Consider the following 8,874-nt stretch of genomic DNA (forward strand, 5'->3'; position numbering starts at 1 on the left):
TGGGGGGCGATTGCATGTACTGCCCTCCCCACTCTAGCCCTCTGAGTGCTGGGGGGGGGGGGGCGGTCCTATTTTTGTGGAGAATCATAGTTTGTGAACAAAATTAGTTGAATATCTATATAATATAAACTACGTATTGATATGTGACCCATTGTATATTGTCATACCACAATCTAATCTCAAATAGTATCATTAGTAAATTTAAAAATTGAAAAAGGGTTGTACCAGGAGGGAAGGGCGATACATGCAATCGCATTTCCCCCATCATAATTTATATACACTATAAATTAAATTCTTATATTGAGTCGCCCAACCCCTATTCTTTAATGCCAAATGCAATCTTTAGCAGAAATTATTAAAGGAGCGAGGATTAATCGTTTTCACTCTACCGCTCCTCCCATTTCCAGACAGAGTTTATTTAATTTCACATGAATTTATCATAATTATTTTAAGTAAGACTTTGCATTGGAAAAGTTACAATTCAAACGAAATTTTTCAGTATTAGAGCCATGATTGAGATGAGTTATAAACTCAAATAATGTTTTCATAGTCACCTTTTACCAACCTTTACTCAATCTGATATTTTTCTAGTTAAATAAATTTGGGACTATAATTCACAATTTAGAACTCAATCATATTGAATACTATTTATTGAATAATTTTTTTTTCGGCGGCGATCCCCAAAGCAAAAATCTAAATATGTGGGGTATCTTTTCAAGGAACAAATCGGTTTTATTTGCAATGTATTAAGGGCCTATAAATTCATATTAAGATAATTTTCAAGTACAACATTATTCAAAAGGTCCTTTTTTAATAGTATGAATAATGAGCTTCGAACTCCATTGATGAATAATGAGCTGTAGATGTCAGGAGAATACGTTTCTGCAGTGAAAAAAGAAGAAAACGCTTTTGGCGTCGGGGCTTCGCCCCGAAATCCATTGATGAATAAAGAGCTGTACTTGTCAGGAGAATGCGTTTCTGCAATGAAGAATGCAAGAAAACGCTTTTGGCGTCGGGGCTTCGCCCCGAAATCCATTGATGAATAAAGAGCTGTACTTGTCAGGAGAATGCGTTTCTGCAGTGAAAAAAGCAAGAAAACGCTTTTGGCGTCGGGTTTCGCCCCCAAATCCATTGATGAATAAAGAGCTGTACTTGTCAGGAGAATGCGTTTCTGCAGTGAAAAAAGCAAGAAAACGCTTTTGGCGTCGGGGCTTCGCCCCGAAATCCATTGATAAATAAGAGCTATACTTGTCAGGAGAATGCGTTTCTGCAGTGAAAAAAGCAAGAACCCCACAAGAGAACCTTATAGCGCTGCCCCTGTTGTTTTGTTTTTCGCTGAAGGTTGAGAAATGCTGCTTTTTTATAATTCTAATATATATATATATATATAAACATATATATATATATATATATGTATATGTGTGTGTGTGTACGCACGTTTATGCATAGGGTTAGGGTTTACTGGGCGTTAGGGTTAGGGTTTGAAAAAAAATCGCCCCCCCCCCCCACTCCAAAGTTCTGGATCCGCTAGTGCCTTCAGCAGGGTTTGAATCTAGAAGGTACCTTATCAATATAAAAAAAAAGCAAATTACACACTCAAAATTATATGAGCGCAGTCAAAGGGGTTTTGAGTTTAAACCCCACTTCAGCGGGATTTGAAGCCAAAAAAAAACAACCTTTTCAATATTAAACAAGGTTACAAAAGACAGTTTGTGTGGAAACACAAACTCAAAATCGGCCCCCGAAGTAAAATGTTTTACATAATTCGGATAATCCTTCAGAGTTGAAGATAGTTTACTTCCTAGTCCAAACCTTCCGCAGGACGACGGGGGATGGGAGCAGGCAGGGTTTGAACCTTCGACCGTCGATAAATCCGAACGACAGTCCAGCGCGCAAACCGCACGACCAGTGGTCCACCCAGGTAGGCTTCAATATTTTCAGAAAGAACATTCGAATGAAATTATATCAAAGACAAATGAGAGATAAGAATGGAGAAATAAGGTTAACAGATCTTGTGTAGTGTCCCAACGGTCCAGCAGATCAAAGGATTGGTGAAAGTGAATGTAAAGTTAGATGTGAACCTGGCCTAACTAGTTTGTGGTCTATAGGGCAGATGATGTAAAGTTCATCTGTTTTTGTGGCCTACGGTTAACGAGGGTGTCATGTAGCCAGCACAACGACAAACCGCCTTTACTTTTCCCCAACTAATGTCAGGTACCCATTAGAGCTGGGTAGACTCAGAAGTTAAAAATCCCAGTTTTCACCAGGATTCGAACCCGGGACCCTCAGTTCGGAATAAATAATGTAATTGTTTTGAAAAGGCTCAATCTCATATTCGAATCCTCAAAAATAAAAAAAAAATAATAAAAATTTCCGCTATATAAAAAAATGTTCACAAAAATGAAGTTTCTAAGATTACTATTCGTTTTAAATTAAGTCTAATATATAATGCATACTAATTAGCTTTTTCTCTTTAAAAAACTGCTTGCATAATTGATTTTAAAAATTAGAATTTTCGCTTTCAGGAAAAAAAAAAGTAGCCGTTGCATCAGAACTTTGAATGGTCTAAAATATTGTGAAGTCGGATTTTCAATATCTTTTCTAGTTTACGAGATCTAAACGGGACGGACGGACAGACGGACAGACATTTCGTACAAAACTAATAGCGTCTTTTCCCCTTTCGGGGGCCGCTAAAAAATGCAAATTACACACTAAAAATTCTATGAGCGTGACCAAGCTAAGTGAGGTTTTGAGTTTAAAATCCCCTCCTCCAGAGGGCTTTTAAAAAAAGTTTTATATCCCCCTACAAAGAGTTTTGAGGTTGAAAACCTCTCTCTTGAATATTATTCTAAAGCAAACCAGTGACCAATTTCTATGAGCGTAGCTAAGGGGGTTTTGAATTTTAAAAAACCTCCAGAGATTTTTTAATTCAACCCCCCCCCCCAACAGATGATTTTGACGATAAAACTTCCCTTTTCTATATGAAATCTAAAGCAAACTACAGTCACCTAATTTTAAGAGCGTAGCCAAGAGATGTTACACATTTCTACCAGTGGCGGGGCTTCACCACACATTCATGGAGGTCATCAGAGCAGGTGGGAAGAGGCTTCAGACATTACCAGTGACAGATTTTTGTGGAAACAGCTTGCCGGAAAATGCGCCGAACGGCGCGGGAGGGTCTAAGTCAGTAAGAATAGCACATTAGGTTTTTGAAATAAAACTTTTTAATAGCAGGAAAATGTACTGTAGATACCTCAGAATATGTATTTTGTTGGCTTTCAATACCAGAAATAGTGCTTGGCGGTGGGGCTCCGCCCCGCGCTGGGGAAGCTCATAGCGCTTCCCTAGACCCCCTTGCTAGCAATGGCGGGGAGTCTACAGTTTTTCCACTAACTCCAGGAAGAACCTATTCTAGGGCACAATAAACGTCTTTCGAAACAATGAAGGGTCAGAATGTAATAAAGATTATGTACACACACACACATACATACATATAAATATTTGTTTCGCGGGGGGGGGGGGGGGGGGGTAGAGGGGAAAAATATCCCCACCAACCCCCCCCCCCCCCCGAAAATAAATCCTGGCGACGCCCATGATATGATATATATATATTTACTGGGGGCGGGGAAGGCAAAAATTCCGCCCCCCCCCCCCCAAAAAAAAAAAGAAATCCCGGCTATGCCCATGACCGGTACTATCTATATATATAATTCTCTTCTTCCCTAATAAAGTCAATCAAGAAGTAAAGGTAAGATCACTCTCTTATTTCTGCGGATAGTCACCCCAGTAAAAAAAAATAAGGGGGGGGGGGAGAACACGTTTTCACAGCTCGCTACGGATGGCTGCGCGCTGGACTGTCAAACCCTGCCCGCTCCCATCCCATGCGGGAGGTTTGGACTAGGAAAAAGTAAACTATCGTCAACTCTGAAGGAACATCCGAAACATGTGAAACATTTTACAAACACTAAATAGCCGGGCCGGACTTAAACTTAAGCATTGTGGGACCCTATTCGAAACGGAGTTCGCGGGGCCAAGTTTGGGTAGGGAAGCGGATAATAAGTGAAATATAAGATTTTGTATTAGAAAATAAATTCGTCTATGCATTTTATTAATTCTTTACTATGTACAGAATTACTTTACGATCCTTGCGTGTAGCAAAGTCATACAGTATATCATAATAATTCTGTTTCCTACATAGATCACGCTCAATAGCAAGAATTACCAAATGTTTCAATCTATCTTTGAGAATTGTTGACCTCAAGTGATTCTTCATTAGTTTGAGGCGCGAGAAGCTTCTTTCACCAGATTACACAATTACGGCTGAGTCTTGATGCCGCTCGTAAGATTGGCGTTTTCCATATTGAATGACACCCAAAATGGCAATTTTCGTGTATATATTTCCGTATATTTTAAGAACTGTTTCGTATATTTTGCGAGATTCCAGGAGCTCCTGGTAAATCGCCAGGGCGGGAAATCTGTTTTAAGTTATAAAATGTTTAATTACTTTATGCACCTTGAATTAGCGCGGGTCCTATGAAAGTGCGGGTCTTATGAAAGCGCGGGTCCTATGAAAGTGCTCTTGGTAAATCGACAGGAGTGCGCGGGAAATCTCTTTTAAGTTATAAAATGGTTTAATTTAATAATTTCTACACCTTGAATTAGAGCGGGCCCTATAAAAGTGCGGGTCCTATGAAAGTGCGGGACCCGGTAGCGTAGATTGCAGGCGCCTAAGGTCGGCCCTGCAAAATAGCGGCGTATGCTACGCCGCCGGTCGACTAGTCTTATATAATGACCAAAGTCTACTATATTTATTACATTTCATCTGAAGTTGAATTTGTTTCTATTGTAATCAAAGCTATATTTAGTTTGGTTCACAAAAGAAGTTATTCCACTTGTACAAGTTAATAGACAGTGACGAAGCTAGCAATGTGCTGGTGGTGTGGGCAATAAACCAATGATAAACTTTCTCAGTAAAAACAACACATTGTACACATGAGAAAAAAGCACAAACTACTGTGTTTGAAATGTTAACTACAAATTTAAATATTTTGCTACTTTATTCATGTGAGCTTGCGCTCCCTGAGCTAGTTTTATATGTATTTTTGTTGTATAGGTTAGATCTATTTTTATATATTTTATTTTTATAGGTTAGTGTCAGATTTTATAGTTGTACTTCCGCATATTTATATAGGTTAGTGCGGGATGGTATAAAAGTGATGTACTACATGCTGTCTTAAAACAGTTGAGTGTGCATTTGACCAGTGGTCAGTACCATATCTGTCTGTGTGACAGCTGAAGATCTTTGTGGTCTGTCGTCTATTTATATTTTTATTCTGTACCTGGGACGGCCTGCTATTATTACTGCTTTTAACTGCTGTTTTAAACTGCTTTTAGCTGCTGCAATTACTCTGCTGAAATAGCTGCTGTTGTAGATCTATTCTAATTCTAGGGAATCTAGTGTTATTTTGTTTCTGCTATTGATAGATCTAGTTTTAAAGTTTTGTTATTGTTTCTGTATATCTATTCTAATTTTAGGGAAGCTAGTGTTGTTTTGTTCCTGTAGTGACTAGTGTAGTGTTACCTTAGTGGCTTAGTTATAGTCTGTTTCTTGCTTTAGCTAGTTAGTAACTAGTTTAGTCTAGATAGTAAGTGTACTAAGGCTAAGATGTTTTAGTTGTAGTTATGGGTTGGTTGGAGAACTAGTATTAGGATATTGTAGATCTAGACTAGTTTATTGTAGTTTGTTTGTCGATCTAGGTCTAGGGTAGTAGTTGTAGTGATTTAGTTAGATAGTTGGTTTGGTTAGTTTGTTAGTGTTTGTAGTGGTGTAGATTTAGAGGGTTTTAGTTAGTTGATGGGTTCAGTAGTAGTGATTAGTCAAGTTAGTGTATATATTATATTTTATTATTGATTTATTTTTGTATGTAAATAAAGTTTCTTTTTGTTTTATTTATCGTAAACTAAAGTTTGTTATCTTGTTTTCATTTAGTTAAGTTAGTATAGTTAGTTGTCTGGTTACTTAGGTGACTCTAGCCCCTTGGTCACCATACCGAGGTGCACAGATTGAGCCCACCCAGTAGCGCAAACATCTGCCTACTGTTGGTAAATTTTAATGTTGAGCAGTAAGAATAGGTCCTTTCCCACTCGCGCCTGCCTGACCTGCTCACATTTTTGGTGTCAGAAGTGGGATCTGTGCTTGAGTGACCAGACTTGTATTTTTTTATTGGGATAGATTAGGTTTGCGTAGGAGTTTAGGCATTGATAGGCGGTATAGATAGTGTTAGTTTAGTTGTTTTTTTTTGGGTATTGTTATTGAGAGGTTAGTAGGCTTTAGTTTTGTTGAGTAGTTACGTAGATGAACAGCGAGGCAGCAGCAGAAGCAAGAATGCAGACGTCTCAGACAGTGATTGTGGTACCAAGGACAGAGATGAGTATCCGGCGCTTCCATGGCGATGGTCCTGCCAGGGAAGTTGAAGAGTTCCTTCAAAATGTTGAGAGAACTTGGAAGTCTCAACACATGGTGCATCCAGAGGAAAAATGTGCCTTCCTCTTTGCACATCTAGGTGAGGCAGTGAAGGCCGAACTTAGGTGTCACCCTCAGACGACAAGGGCATGTCCAGATGCCCTTGTACAAGTTCTACGCTCCACTTATGGAGAAAGGCGGAGCATCAACTGTCTGATTGGGCAACTGTTCAGGATAAGACAGCACCAGTATGAGTCTGTCCGCACCTACTCACACCGTCTCCTTCAGGCATTTGAAGCACTCACAGACAGGCAGAGAGCTCTATCTGAAACTCCATTCAGTGAGTCTATCCTGAGGGACCAGTTTGTAGAAAATCTCAGTGACAGGACCCTAAGGAGAGACCTGCGAGAGAGACTACTCGACAGGCCAGAAACTGAATTCCTGGCGTTAAGAGACATGGCCATTAGGTGGGCCCAGAACGAGGATGTCGCACCGCAAGTCAACGTCACATGCAGTGAGATAAAGATTGAAGGCCAGCTATCTGCGCTCTCCAAGCAAGTGGAGGAGCTTGCAGCCCAGATTGTGCTCCTACAACTTTGGGGACCACAGAACTCTAACTGTCCCCACTGCAACCACCATCAACCTGATCACATTAGCGGCAATGTGAGACAGATTACCTCACAACAGCGCGTGGAGACAAATCGCACTCTTCACCATAAGAGGCCAGCGACGAAGAACAGGAAATGCTACACATGTGGCAAACCTGGCCATCTTGCAAGAAATTGCAGGCTGCAGAACAGGTTCCAAGGTCAGCGAAAGAAGCCAAGGAACCGGGCTCACCAGCAACACCCTTCTAGAAGCAACTGCTCGAATTGTGGAAGCCGGGACCATTTCACCCGGGCTTGCCCTAATGTTGGTGCAGCAGTGAACAACATTCAGGTTGCCTCAGTTGAACAACCACAGGCAGTACAACTGCAACCTGCCCCCAAGCCAACAGAATTGTAGGTTGAGGTGCCATAGAATCCTAGGCGATCCAACACTACACCCGATTCGTTGGTTCGCAGGTGCCATCCTACAGTGGCAGAAATGATGTCGATTCATACAAAAGTTGCCTCGCCTGACACTTCCAGTAATCATGCAGAAGGAGGTAGGGAAACAAATCCTTTCCTACAGTTTCATCCGGTCCAACCAGAATCCACCTTGCTTTCGTTCCTGAGTTGCAGAGGAAAAGAAACGACCTTCTGAACATTGGATGCAGAGTTCTTGTCAAACAGAGAGTCAGAGGCCAGGGTAGAATGTTCATGCAGTATGAACCCTCGTGTTTTGTAATTACTGCAGTACCCAAGTATGCTTCTGGCTGGTACATGGTAGAAGCAGAAGATGGGAGTACATACAGATATGTACGAGAGGAGGAAATGAAGTTCGTTTCCTCCCCTTACTAGCATAATTCGTGCATTTGTTTTTTTGTTTTTTTTTGTTATTTAATATGTTGGTTGCATTCCTATGTATCAAGATGTATTTGTTTGTAGTAACTCTATGAGTACATGTTATCTACATGTGTGTTTAAAAGTTTTTTAAAGCTTAGTAGTTGCTGTACCTATTTGAGAATGTACAGAATCAAGAGTATTTTCTTGTGTTTTTAGCTGATGAAGTGTATTCTCTTTTTTTGCTTTTGTCCTTGTAAAGCAATGTAATTTAATGCATGTCATGGAGATGTATATTTTTGTGTGAAATAGATTTTAGTTTGTATTTTCTTTGATGGTAGAATATGTCAGCAGTATGTATGTAATGCATTTTAAGTAATTTGTTATTATCTTGTTTTGCGGGGACGCAAAAAATTGAAGGCGGGATGAATGTGAGCTTGTTGTGTTCGTACATTGTGTGTATGTGTTTTTGTAGTGTTTTGTTTTTTTCTGTGAATGACCTCAGACTGTACACTGTTGCCATGGTGCAGGTCGTCTCTGTTTCCTGTCGCCTGACCCTGGTCTTTCTGTCTTCACACTGTTTCTCATCTGAAAAGAGAAGACATAAGAATAGAGTGTCACTGACATAGATCTCATCAAGTTCTATTACAATGAGTGTCTCTTATTAGTTGCATTAATGTATTGATGTATAACAACAGTAACCAGTAATTAATACAAAATTCTCCTATTTAAACCTTGCAATCTATAGGCAGATGATGTTATCGTCATCTGTTTCTTTGGCCAACGGTTAACGCTCTAAAAATCTAGTCTTCATCAAGATTCGAAACCAGGACTCCAGGTTCGGAAGCCGAGCGATTAATCACTCAAACTTATTGTAATAGGAAGTGATTACGAGCCAGTAGATAATTTCCCAAATGTTAAGGCTACGTTGTCTTGGATAATGATTTTCATTGACATCATCTTAATTCCTTGTCTGCTTGAACCATT

This window comes from Biomphalaria glabrata, chromosome 3 (genome assembly GCF_947242115.1).
Source record: "Biomphalaria glabrata chromosome 3, xgBioGlab47.1, whole genome shotgun sequence".
Taxonomy (NCBI): domain Eukaryota; kingdom Metazoa; phylum Mollusca; class Gastropoda; family Planorbidae; genus Biomphalaria; species Biomphalaria glabrata.